This window comes from Aedes aegypti, chromosome 2 (genome assembly GCF_002204515.2).
Source record: "Aedes aegypti strain LVP_AGWG chromosome 2, AaegL5.0 Primary Assembly, whole genome shotgun sequence".
Taxonomy (NCBI): domain Eukaryota; kingdom Metazoa; phylum Arthropoda; class Insecta; order Diptera; family Culicidae; genus Aedes; species Aedes aegypti.
In genome coordinates this window covers 226,649,052-226,662,311 of record NC_035108.1, presented here as the reverse complement: position 1 = coordinate 226,662,311, position 13,260 = coordinate 226,649,052, and the positions used below count along the sequence as shown (strand labels likewise).

The 13,260-nt window shown below is 46.5% G+C and overlaps 1 protein-coding gene across 1 annotated transcript in view; it reads left to right on the top strand.

Moving 5' to 3' along the window:
- LOC5574640 (putative 1-phosphatidylinositol 3-phosphate 5-kinase) overlaps positions 1 to 13,260 on the top strand; it is a 68,486-nt gene that overhangs the window by 33,155 nt on the left and 22,071 nt on the right. The gene's annotated exons all lie outside the window — the stretch shown is intronic.

The following is a 13,260-nucleotide window of genomic DNA, read 5'->3' as shown; positions in this document are numbered from 1 at the left end:
ACGGCTGCTTGCAGGCTGAGGATCTGTTAATATGTTTCTGCATATTATCAGGAACTCTTCGAATGGAGGGACCGCCAGGGCTCAGTAGTTACTTATGCACCACTACTTGTAGTTGCAGTTTGTTAGATGAATTGTAGCATCCTTTGTACTAATCGGTAATGGTGGATAGGTTTCGAAGCTAACGCATGATCCAACTTTTTGTTATGTGACTTAAAAGTGAGTATTCGGTGAGTTTCTGTGTAATTCGTCGTTATAAAATTAATGATTGTGTTGAGATGGTTCAACCACAATGAATGCACCGTTCTTCAAAGCAGATCTAAACGCATATAATTTGATGATCAGCTTGAACTGAGAATATCTTTATTAATGATTTTCAATATTGTAACAGTATTTCACACTTACAATTATCAGTGCTCCTTTACGCCTTCCAATCTGGTTTCAAACCTTTCTACTTTGATATATTTTTCGGAATATAAATTTAGCAACATTGACTCGACTCTATCTTTCTTCAATACAATCTTTTCATTCGCTCCTTTCAAAACAACATTTCGCTCATCTAGGGTAACCAGATTTCCCTTCGCGCCAACACTCCCCCCCGTAACACTTCATGTTCCATTAAGTTTTACTATCTATCAATCCAAGCGCTTAAATCTGGGATCCCTATCATACCCTAGCTTGATGTAGTAATGTATGGTGGATTAGCTTACATCTATCTACGCCACACTCATCCGCATTCCGACAGACTCTAGTAGTGTGTCGATCTAGACAACATCTGCATAGGTTTAGTTCTCCTACCAGCCTCCAACGACGGCTCACATCATAAGATCTAAATTGGGCACAATCTTCTATGTAATGATCCTGTCTCTTGCAAATTGAACAACTTTTAATGCGATCGATCACAAGCGAACGTTGTACCATTTGACGCTCAGGGCTCAGATCTCTTAAAGGTGGAATTTGTTTCGCTGTCCCGTTAAAGGTAAGCTCACAAGCTGCTTCAACACGCTCATTCATAAACTCATGAAGCGTTTCCAGTGACGACGGAGCATGTTCTCTTTTGTAACGTGCCCATTCCAGTTTCATTTCCCCTGGGAGCTTCGATTCCAATTCTCCCAACAAGGTTGGATTTCGCAAGTGCAATGTCTGATCCATTGCTACCAGATGATCAAATAGATTTTGGATCGCCATCCCATAATCTATGATGGTCTCCAAACGTTCTACTTCCGGTGGAGGAATCATCCGAGCTTTATTAATCAAATGATTAATCAATATAGATGGTCGACCATATAACATTTCTAATGTATCCATAACCTTTGGTACAAGCTCGGGTACTAGTAAGCGACTCCGCACGTACTCTAAAGCCTGACCTTTTATACACCTTTGCAGTCGCACCAGGTTTTCTGAATTACTAAACCCACAAGCTGCTGTAGTATGCTTGTACTGACTGTAAAATACTGGCCAATCTTGAGGCTCTCCCGTAAACACAGGCAAATCTGCTGACATAACCTGCCGAGCGCAAATTTGTTCAGATGTTAGAGCGGTATTTGACTTTCGAGTGATTGAATCACAAATTGATGAATTGTATTCAAACACGTCTGGTACGTTTCTATCGTCCACACTACTCACACTATCGGTATCGGGACAATCATCTCCAACTTTATCTGCATCATCAGAACCGATAGTCAGCTGCGATCTCAGTAGGTAGTACCGCTTTCGTACGAGAGACAATTCCACAGCTTCACGTTCGGCTATTGCCTTCAGCTTGATTGAATGCTCTTGTTGTAAATAATCCAACTGAAGCTTTATCATTGCTGCCGAATGATGATCCGGAGTAGGTACAGAACTACTTTCTGAGGCATCTATGTCAGGGGCTCGTTGATTACAACCTGTTTTTGATTTCGGCACCGCTGATTTCTTAAAGGTGCTGTTCCGTGTACGGAAGGAGTCATGTGATGCGTGAACATATTTGCAATCCTTTTCCTTCCATTTCTATCCCGCGCGTGTGGAGACTTTTCTTCCACGCCCCACCTTCATGCACGATCACGCCACGCAAGGCTCTGTGCAGAGGAAGGAAGTGTGAAAAAGTACAGTCTTCAAGAAAGTGTTGATAGCAAAACATGTGTTGAGAAGAAAATTACTACCCTTTTGTTAATTTAGTTAAATACACAGTAGTTAAGTACAAAAGCCAGTGTTTAAGTTGAATTCCCAGTAACCCAGTTCTAGTTCCGAAGAAGTGTCCTCCCGAAAGAGCCGTAAAGTGTATCGGCTACAAGACGAAGCGTCCAGCGAGGGATCCTTACCCTCTAGCTTCGACCGTCCCCCGAAAAAGTGTTACAGTCCACTTTGCTCGTTCCCCCAGACGGAACATTGGTCCTTCGAGCCGGATCCGTGATCTGGTAGTGATTTCGTGTGTGTGTGATTCTCCTTGGACTGAGTTACTGGTGAAAAGAAAGACAGACTCTGAAAAAGTGAAGTTGACGAAACCGGAAGTGAAAGTGTTCCAAAATGTCGCTCGTGCATAGCCCTAAAAAGACCCGTTCGGGAGTGCAGCACGGCGACACAAGTGAAGAAGAAAGCGAAAATCAGAATCGTTTGGCCTGCGCAAAGGAATCGCTGATCCGGAAGATTGGTGTCCTGAGCCGTCAGCGTTCCAAGACAGCCGATAAAATAAAGCGGATCGGAGGAATTCTGATCGACGACGATGCCGACGTGTCCGTATCGAAGCTGAAGGTGTATGCTAGAAACGTGGATGTCATCTACAGTGAGTTTAACAATTTCCACAACCAACTTGCTGAGATCCTGCCGGATGATGCAATGGATGACCACGATCAAGCGTACACCAGATTCGAGAAAGATTACCACGAAGTGTCGACGTACATCGAAGAGATGCTGATGGATGCAACGAAGAAGGAAATACCTGATATCAAGCCCCAAGTGATCGTCCAGCAGCAGCCGCTAAAAGCACCGATACCAACATTCGATGGCCGATACGAGAATTGGCCAAAATTCAAGGCGATGTTCATAGATATTATGGACAGGTCCAATGATACTGATGCCATCAAATTGTATCACTTGGACAAGGCTCTCGTCGGAGCAGCAGCAGGAATCCTCGATGCCCGAACAATGAACGAGAACAACTACGCTCAGGCGTGGAACATTTTCACAGAGCGATTCGAAAATCCCCGTGTCATCATCAACACCCACATCCGCGGCCTGCTATCCTTGAAGAAGATGACGAAGGAGTCCTATCGTGAGTTGCGCCAGTTATTAGACGATTGTTCCGGGCATATCGAAAGCCTACGTTATCTGAAGCAGGACCTCCTCGGCATGTCGGAACTGATCGTGGTGCATTTGCTTGCATCAGCCTTGAATGCCTCTACCAGGAAGCAGTGGGAAGCAACCATCGTCCGAGGAACGCTTCCGAAATACGACGACATGTTGAAATTCCTAAAGCAGCAGTGTAACATCCTGGAGAACTGCGAAACATCAGCTCAAGTCCCTCCTCCTCGTGCCGAAAGATCGAACGTGAAAGCCGCAGACCAGTCGAAGTCAAGTCCGAGGTTCAACCCGAAAATCCTAACCGCTAATAGCTGCGGCAGTGCTTCATGTGAAGAATGCGACTTCTGCGGCGAATCCCACAAGAACTTCCAGTGTGAGCAGCTGAAAGACATGAGCGTACCTGAGCGAGTCGAGAAAGCACGTTCCTTAGGCATGTGCTTCAATTGCTTGAGGAAAGGTCATCGGCTGAAGGATTGTCCATCCGACAGAAAGTGTTTGAAGTGCCGCCAACGTCATCATACTCAGCTTCACGACGATACAAGATTTAAGTCCAACCAGCCTGAAAGCAAGATGCCTGAACCGACAGCTTCATCGGAGTCCACATCGAGACCAGCTGTGAAAGAAGTCCAAGCAAACACATCCAGTGCACCCACACCGCAAGGTTCACACAGCGTGACGTCATCGTGTTCCATCCAAGCAGCTCCAACCAAGAAAACCGTCCTCCTTTTAACAGCAGTGGTGCACGTTTACGATTCCCAAGGTAAGCCTCACTGTTGTCGAGTCCTGCTAGACTGCGGGTCCCAGGTGAACCTCATAACGAAGAAGATGGCCGAAGCCATCGGAGCGAAGATTTCATCAGCAAATGTGAAGATTTCCGGCGTCAACAATCGAATGACAACCAGCATGGAGAAAGCCATCGTTAAGTTCCGATCCCGTTATAGTGACTACCGTGCCACGGTAGAGTGTGTCATCACCCCAGCAGTGACTGGCAAAATTCCGAGTACCAACATCGATGTGTCCGATTGGTGTATTCCACCCGGATTCCAATTGGCGGATCCAGAATTCAATGCGCCTCAAGAGATTGACATGCTGATTGGCAATGAGCTCTTCTTCAAGATAATCAAGTCCGGTCAGTACCAGTTGGCAGAGCATCTACCAGAGCTGCGTGATACTCATCTTGGTTGGGTGTTCACGGGCGAGCTAGAAGAAGTGTTCCATCAGGGTCCATCGTATTCCCACACAATCACCGTCGAAAACGTGTACGAAGCTCTGCAACGTTTTTGGAGCGTAGAAGAAGTAGCTGATCAAGATCCTGTGACATCCGAAGAAGTAGAGTGTGAGAAGCATTTCCGCTACACACATGAACGCAGCGACGAAGGGCGATTCGTTGTGCAACTCCCTTTGAAAGAAAACGCCTCCCAGCTGAGTGACTGCAGATCGGTCGCTTTGAAGAGATTCCACATCCTCGAACAACGCTTCGTTCGAAATCCGTGTCTCCGTGAGCAGTACGTGCAATTCATCGGGGAGTATGAACAGCTCGGCCACTGCAAGCAAGTAAGTGAATGCAAGGATCCTCCCAACGTCCAAAAGTGCTACCTACCGCACCACGCTGTTATCCGTCCAGATAGTTCCTCGACGAAGTGTCGAGTAGTGTTCGATGCTTCTGCAAAACCATCGCAGACCAGCCTCTCCCTCAACGATGTCCTCAAGGTAGGTGGTACTGTCCAATCCGATATTCTCGATATTGTCCTGCGATTCCGAAAACACAAATATGCTTTCACGGCTGATATAAGCAAAATGTATCGCCAAATCATGGTTGCTGAGATGCATCAGCCACTTCAACGAATTTTTTGGAGAGAGAGTCCCGAACAGCCGTTGAAAGTATATCAGTTAACTACCGTTACATATGGCACAGCGAGTGCACCCTTTCTCGCAACTCGCTGCCTGGTTCAGTTGGCTGAAGATGGCAAAGAGAAATGTCCCCTGGGAGCGTCAACTGTGAGGGAAGACTTTTACGTTGACGACGTGTTGTCTGGCGATGATACGTTGAGTGCAGCAATTGAACGACAACAGCAAGTTAAGGATTTGCTGGCCAGTGCTGGTTTCCCGATCCATAAGTGGTGTTCCAATTCCGAGCAGTTGCTGGAACGCATTCCAGAAGGTGATCGTGAAACTCCCAAGGTCCTCGAAGAGCAAGGTATCAACACTGTCATCAAAGTGCTTGGTATTTTGTGGGATCCTCACAGCGATGATTTTCTGTTCTCGATCAAATCTCCAAATTTGAACTCCGAATCCGAAGCCAATACCAAGCGAACAATATTGTCCGAAATTGCCAAGCTGTATGACCCACTTGGATTCTTGTCGCCCATAATTGTTCTCGCCAAGTTACTAATGCAACAGTTGTGGCGTAGCAAAGTGGGCTGGGATGAGCCTGTCGAGGACGAAATAAGCCAACAATGGATGCAGCTGAAGAAGTCCCTTGAAGCAACGAACCAGGTGCACATTCCAAGGCGTGTGCTGATTGATGATGCTGAATGCTACGAGCTTCATGGTTTTGCTGACGCTTCGATGTCGGCCTATGGAGCGTGTGTGTTCATTCGAAGCGTATTCAACGAGTCGGCGCAACTACAATTACTCTGCAGCAAATCCAAGGTGGCCCCTTTGAAGGCAGTGACGATTCCACGGCTGGAATTGTGCGCGGCACTCCTGCTTGCGCGTTTGGTGAATAAGGTTTTGCAGTCAATCCAAATGCCGTTTCATCGTGTGGTGCTCTGGTCGGACAGTCAGATTGTTCTGGCTTGGTTGCGCAAATCTCCTGACCAGCTTCAAGTGTTCGTGCGCAATCGTGTTGCTGCAATCCGAGAAGAAACAGAAGATTTAGAGTGGATGTACGTCCGGTCGGAGTCCAATCCGGCTGATATAGTGTCGCGTGGGCAAATGCCCATCGAATTAGTGAAAAATGAGTTATGGTGGCATGGACCAGACTTTTTGAAAAAAGTGAACATTGAAAATAAGCCACCAGAAGAGATTATTGAAGACATTCCGGAGCTACGTGTTGCTCCAACAGTGTTACCTGTAATTGAAGAAGAACAGTTAGAAGTGTTTTCAAAGTACAGTTCGTACAGAAAGTTACAACGTGTAATTGCGCTGGTGTTGCGTTTCGCCAACAACTGCAAGAAGAAGGATTCAGCTTCACGTGTGAATAAGCCTATCCCTACCGTGGCTGAACTTCGTCTTGCAATGAACGTTATTGTGAAAGTGATACAACGAGAAGAGCTCAGCGATGAGATTGCTCGAGTCGAATCGGGTGAACAGTGTCGAAAGCTTGGTTCGTTGGGACCGATCCTTGTAAATGGGGTGCTTAGAGTCGGAGGACGTTTAGAGCATTCCAAGCTACCATATGGTGAAAAGCATCCGATCATCCTGCCGTGTAAAAGTACGATTGTGCGAATGTTGATTCGTGCCCTACATGAGGAGCATCTGCATCTGGGACCAACTGGTTTGGTTCATGTGATCCGAAGAGAATTCTGGTTAATCAATGCTGCTGCGACTGTTCGTGGAGTGACCAGATCTTGCGTGAAGTGTTTCAAGGTCAAGCCCATCGATACAAGCCAGTATATGGGAAATCTGCCGTCCTGTCGCGTGACACCTGCGCCCCCTTTTTCCGTCACTGGCGTAGATTACGCTGGACCGTTTCATATCAAGCAGGGCTTGCGTAAGGTGACCACAGTCAAGGGATATGTAGCGGTTTTTGTATGTATGGTTACTCGAGCCGTGCATCTAGAGCTGGTGTCAGACATGACTACCAGTGCCTTCATCGCTGCGCTTCAGAGGTTCGTGAGTCGGCGTGGAATTGTGCATCAGCTGCATTCCGACAACGGCACCAATTTTCGTGGTGCACATCATGAGCTGAATCAACTCTACCAGGCGTTCAAACAGGAGCACCAAATCGAGTCGTTCTGCGTGTCCAAGGGAATTGAATGGCAATTTATTCCGGCGGATGCCCCCGAATTTGGTGGTATATGGGTGTCCGATCACGGACACTTGACGGATGGGCAACTCCTTCCTCTGAAGAGAGTGCCAGCGGGAACAGCAGCTGACGATAGCTCGACTCGGTGAATTATTCCAAAACAACTCAAAAGCCTTCAAAAAGGCTGTTTTTATTTCGGCTGTCCAAGATAAAAGAGAAACTTTCACTTTGCAACTTAACCGATGTTTATTGCTCGAATGTTGAATGAAAACTGATACACTGCGAACAAACTCATTTTCTTATATACTATTCCTCGATTCGCCACCCACCAATCAGCTCATGCCTCGTCGTCATTGGTCGGTGGAACGTAACAAACATGTTGCGACATGTTCATCTCCCTCCACGCTCAGTCCGGGTGATGTTGGTCGTCGCATCTGCTGATGTGGTTAGCCGCCGCTCATCGCTCATCAGCCGCCAGCCAATACATACTTATTGCCATTCGGGTGGGTAGTGCGCATCCAGACCATTACGATACAAATGTGTTAGTGAGAGGTGGGCCAAAAAACCCGTGGCCGACTCGGGGTTAGTAGGGTGGAATTTTGGGATGTTGGATTAAGGGTGAGGATAAATAGGAATAACATAAACATATAACTATACAACGTTCGCACTGTGCGCGGACATTCTCCCCGGGCGAAAAGAATCTACGCATTCAATTGGAGATCTTGTTCAATGGGTAGAGGGGCGAGTTTAGAAATTGGACGACGGAGAACACCGTTAACCGTTTGGACATCTGCAACCCTAACAACGGAGTCAGACCCTGGAAACACGTTAACAATCCGAGCTAACTTCCACGATTGCGGCGGAATGTTGTCTTCCTTCAACAAAACAACCATCCCTGGAGAAACGTTTTTACATCCTTTCGTCCATTTTTGCCGCGTTTGAAGAGTGTTCAAATATTCCCGAGACCAACGTTTCCAAAAATGATCGCGAATTTGCTGAACGAGCTGCCAACGACTCAATCTGTTGATTTTAGTATCTTCCAAAGTCGGTTCTGGGATAGCCGTTAACTCATGACCGATAAGAAAATGCCCCGGAGTGATTGCTTCAGGCTCGCTAGGGTCGGATGAGGAGGAAAACAGAGGCCTCGAGTTGAGGATTGCTTCGATCTGAGTTAGAACGGTGTAATATTCTTCGAAAGTCAGAGAAGCGTCACGGAGTACCTTCTTGAGATGCGTTTTGGTGCTCTTCACACCCGCCTCCCACAGACCTCCGAAGTTCGGAGCACGCGGAGGGATAAAACTCCATTTGATTTCACGGGCATGGCAAAATTCGTTCAGCTTTCCTTGCAATTGATCACTTTTGAACAATTGGTACAAACTGTGTAACTCGGACTTGGCGCCAACGAAATTTGACCCATTGTCCGAAAACAACTCTTCGACGAGACCGCGCCTAGCGACAAATCGATGAAGCGCTGCTACGAAAGCCGCGGCAGATAAATCCGAAACCAATTCGAGGTGAATTGCCTTTGTTGACATACAAACAAAAAGGCAAATGTAAGCCTTAACCAGAGTGGACTTTCTACCCCCTTGACGAATGAAGACCGGGCCTGCAAAGTCAACGCCGGACTTGGAGAACGGCGGAGATGGAACAACACGAACTTCTGGCAGATCGCCCATCGAAGGCTGCAGCAATTGCGGACTATGACGGAAACATGTTACACAACTATGGATGATCTTTCGAACTACAGATCGGGCGTTCAACAACCAAAACCTTTGACGTATAAACGCGATGAGACCAGACGGACCAATGTGCAACATTTCTCTATGCAATGTTCTGATCAACGATTCGACAATCGGATTTTTATCCGGTAACAACATCTGGTGCTTTGCACCGAACGGCAGAGTGGCATTACGTAATCTTCCACCAACTCGCAAAATATCGTCCTTTAACATTACACCCAGACTATCAAGACGACGCAATGGTTCATTCGACATTAGACGACAGATTTCATCAGAAAACTCGCTTTTTTGGACATACTTCACTATCACAGTCATCGATTCACGTATTTCCTGTATCGTCAGATATCGAGAAGTGATCCGCTGAGATTTGACGGATCTTGCATTTCTTACAAACCTTCGCACATATCCTATTACACGCTGCAGTTTCCGAAAGGACTCGAAAGCGGTCATAACTGGCAGACTTTCCGGCACAGACATTGCATAGGTGTTGGCAACTGGATTCCATTCAGGAAGTTGGTCATCGGAAATAAGCTCTGGCTCATCGATTCGATATGTAGAATTACGCAAAAACTGTGGTCCATACCACCAGAGGTCATTTGAAACCAGCAACTGAGGAGGTTGACCACGACTAACGATATCAGCTGGGTTTTCAGCAGATTTGATGTAATTCCAATCGGCATCAGACGAACCTTCAATGATTTCTGATACTCGATTGCGAACGAAGAGATTCAGTTGCGGTAGAGGTTTCTTTAACCATGCCAGGACAACTTGACTGTCCGACCAAAAATGAATGGACTGAAACTCCAACTTTACAGCCGGAAGGAGCTTCAAAAACAAACGAACGAGTAGCAAGGCTGCACAAAGTTCAGACCGAGGAATTGTCAATCCCTTGATGGGGACAACCCTTGATTTACTGCAAATGAGCGACAGTTTTACTCCATCTTGAGTAACAACTCGAATGTACAGACACGCTCCATATGCTACACTGGACGCATCTGCAAATCCATGAATCTCATAACGAGTGGAATTCACTGCACCAAAATATCGAGGAATTTTGATTTCATGTATATGACTCAACGTGTCCCGAAACATAATCCAAGCTTGCAATAGTTTACCGTCCAGAACGTCATCCCACTTTAATTTGCTCATCCAAATTTGCTGCATGATGATTTTCGCAAATACGACAACAGGTGAAATTAGTCCCAGAGGATCAAAAATTTTCGCTATCTGCGACAAAACGTTACGTTTGGTAGGTGGAGAACTGTTGAGGCTTGGGAGATCCAAATGAAAGCGATAAACATCCTCTGCTGGATCCCAAAGTAGGCCAAGCGTTTTGATAGCTTGGTTTATATCAGAGTCTTCGAATGACAGAAACTTCTCCCTGTCTTTCTCCGGAACCGTATCCAAAATGGTTGGTTCATTCGAACACCATTTGTGGATGGGAAAACCTCCACAGCTAAGGAGTTCAGTGAGTTCAACACGACGTTGAATTGCCTCCTCTACGGTCTCAGCACCCGTCAGGACATCATCAACATAAAAATCTTCGAGCACAATCTGAGCCGCATACGGGTAACGAGTACATTCATCGAAGGCAAGCTGTTGAAGAGCTCTCGTAGCTAAGAATGGAGCAGCAGATGTACCGTACGTCACCGTCGTTAATTCAAGGACTTGCAACGGATCGGTAGGATTCTCTCTCCAGAAAATTCGAAGTAGTGGTGTGTGAGCACGGTCTACTTGAATTTGCCTGTACATCTTACTAATATCGGCAGAGAACACATAACGATGTGAGCGAAAGCGAAGATTTATCGAGAAGAGATCATTCTGTATTACTGGGCCGATCATGAGTGAGTCGTTGAGCGAAGGGCCCTTTGTCTTCGATGAAGCGTCAAAAACAACTCTCAACTTCGTTGAAGAGCTGCTTGGCTTCAACACCGCATGGTGTGGAAGATAATACTTCAAAAGGTTGGGAGGATCCTGAGATTCATCAATGAGTTCACAATGGTGGAGATCTTTGTATTCATTAATAAAATCAACATAAAGTCTTTTCAGATCAGAATCCTTCTGGAATCGCTGTTCCAACATGAAAAAACGACGCAAGGCAACAGAACGATTACTTTCCATCTGGTGAACGGATTCTTTCAACGGTAATTGAACGACATAGCGACCATTTGGATCACGACGCGTAGTGGAGCAGAAAATTTCTTCACATAATTGCTCTTCACTGGTCAGAAGGTTACAAGAGTCCACTGATTCAACCGACCAAAACTTTTCCATAGTATCAGCAAGATTCTGCAGAGTTACGGTGTAACAATGCTGTTCAACACGAGAGGTATCAACATCTTCAAAGGAACCGGCGACAACCCATCCCAAACGAGTCTCTTGTAGAATGGGAAGATTATCAGCTATCTTGTACTGTCCCGGCATCATAAGCGAGAAAAACAATTGTACCCCAATCAACAAATCGACTTCACCTGGTATGTGAAAATCCGGATCTGCAAGAGGCAGGCCAGGAGGTAGATTCCATTGCTTAATATCGATAGGCACGGACGGCATTAAACCTGCAACTCTACCAGCAACCAGACACTGCAATTGACCTTGGAAATCAGAGTAACATGAACGCAATTCCAGCGTGACCATTTCGGAGATGGAGGACTGCTGACCATTGGCACCGACAACATCAACCTTGGTGGAAAAACACGGCAGATTCAACGATTTAACCAAACCTTTCGACACAAGATGAGCTTGAGAACCACAATCCAAAAATGCACGACAAGTTTTCAGATTCCCATTCGCATCTTTCACATGAACCTTTGCTGTCATTAACAAGCTAGTACATACACGAGGAACTTGCTTCATAGAACATGAAACTGTTGGAGTAGATTGAGGTTCAACGGAATTACATTTGTTTTTAGCGATTGGCACAACTGATTTCGAGGTAGACGACGAGTCAGACTGAGAGGATTGCGAAACCAATTTCGAAGCTGACTGCGAATCAAACTGAGAGGACTGCGACACCTTTTTGTCAGGATGAAGAAGAGTGTGATGCTTTGCCTGACACTTCGAACAAGTATACGACGAAGAACACGCACTACTCACATGACCCACCCTAAGGCAATTAAAGCAAGCTCTGATACTTCTTACCTTGGCTTGGCGTTGAGCAACTGTCATCTCTCGGAAGGCTTCACACTTGTACCCCGGATGGTTTCCGGATTCACACAGCTCACACGTTCGGTCCTTGGTAGTAACAGCACAAGACTTCGATGTCGTGTTCCTCTGTTGATGTCCAGGATACTTCACCGAAACTGATGACTTGGATGTGGCGGCTGGCTTGGCCAACGATCCTTCCCAGCGCTTCAGCACAGCACAACGGTTGCTCAGGAAATCGATGGTATCTTTATAATTTGGCAGCTGCTTGTGGGGTATGGAAGCTTCCCATTGAAGCCTCGTGTCCTTGTCTAGTGCCGCTGCCAGAAGATTGACCACGAAGCGTTCGGAGAATCCGGTCATCTCTTCGTCGAGTAGACTTAATCCATCAACGTGCTGAGTGACCTTGTCGATGAGCGCTCTCAAGTCCTTCGCGTTCTCCCGATGCATCTTCGGCAGTTCCAGCAGGCCATTGATGTGGATGTCCACTATGACACGCTTGTCCTCGTATCGGTCCTCCAAGATTTTCCACGCATGGGCATAATTGTTCTGGCTTAGCGTGCGCGAATCAATTATCCCGGCAGCAGTGCCGACCAGAGCTCTGTCCAAATGATAGAGCTTAATGGCGTCCGAATCGGCTGATGTTCGCATGACATCTAGGAACATGGCCTTAAAGCGTGGCCAGTTCTCTGGCTTCCCGTCGAAGGAAGGAATCGGTGCCTTCAACGGCTGCTGCTGTACAATTATGCGTGGAGGTTCCTGTGCCTGATGTGTATTCCCTTGTGCATAATTTGGAGTGGCAGTAATTGACTGCATAATTGCCTCAAGCAACGCACACGTTTCAGTGTGTTGCGTTTCAAACAAATCGTATGCTTCGATCTGCTCGTCCATCCGTTCGTCGGAAATGAGACCAATAATTTGCTCATGATACTGGCGATACTCTTCGTAGAATCGATCCAGTTTCTTGGAATACACAGTCAGCATAGCCATATTCGGAGGATCGGATCCAGCTCCAGCCATTCCATCCAACGCCTTACGAATCTTCGTAACCTGCGCCTTCGCCTGTCCACGATGAAACACCAGAGTCGAAATGTCCTGCATCGTGCCTTGCTTATCACTTTTCGACGGTGT